This window comes from Trachypithecus francoisi, unplaced genomic scaffold, assembly GCF_009764315.1.
Source record: "Trachypithecus francoisi isolate TF-2019V2 unplaced genomic scaffold, Tfra_2.0 Lachesis_group15, whole genome shotgun sequence".
Taxonomy (NCBI): domain Eukaryota; kingdom Metazoa; phylum Chordata; class Mammalia; order Primates; family Cercopithecidae; genus Trachypithecus; species Trachypithecus francoisi.
This window is the reverse complement of record NW_022681460.1, coordinates 88,420,204-88,420,832: the sequence shown is the minus strand read 5'-3', so window position 1 is coordinate 88,420,832 and position 629 is coordinate 88,420,204. Positions and strand designations below refer to the sequence as shown.

At 42.9% G+C, this 629-nt stretch overlaps 1 non-coding gene across 1 annotated transcript; it reads left to right on the top strand.

The window, feature by feature from the left end:
- Positions 1-105, top strand: LOC117098191. The gene has a single exon (XR_004443242.1). It is a non-coding gene; the product is annotated as a small nucleolar RNA U13 (small nucleolar RNA).
- The last annotated feature ends 524 nt before the right edge of the window (positions 106-629 follow it).

Below are 629 nucleotides of genomic sequence, written 5' to 3'. Positions count from 1 at the left end.
ATCCTTTTGTAGTTCACAAGCCTGATGATTGGGTTTCATGCAATTGGATGAGATGCACCTCCCTCAAACCTGGTGTTACAACATAGGCACATTACTTGTCTGACATGAAAAAAAGGAAAAAGGAGTGTGCTGTGCGGTTTCCACAAATTTGTGAAGTTTTAATTTTACTTGTGTTATTGAGTTCTAATTTCATCCTGTTGTGGTCAGAGAAGACAATTTGCATAATATTTATCTTTTATAATCTATCGAGAATTTGTGACTTAACATATTGTGTCGGGAGTTGGTTCCTCCCAGTGGGTTTGTGGTCTAGCTGACTTCAAGAATGGAGCTGCCGACCTTCGCAGTGAGTGTTACAGCTCTTAAAGATGGCATGGACCCAGAGTGAGCAGCAGTAAGATTTATTGTGAAGAGCAAAAGAACAAAGCTTTCATAGCATGGCGGGGGACCTCAGCAGGTTTCTGCTGCTGGCTGGGGTGCCCAACTTTCATTCCCTTATTTGTCCGTGCCCATATCTGGCTGATTAGTCCATTTTACAGAGTGCTGATTGGTCCACTTTACCAAGTGCTGATTGGCCCACTTTACAGAGTGCTGATTGGTCCACTTTACAGAGCACTGACTGGTCCATTTTA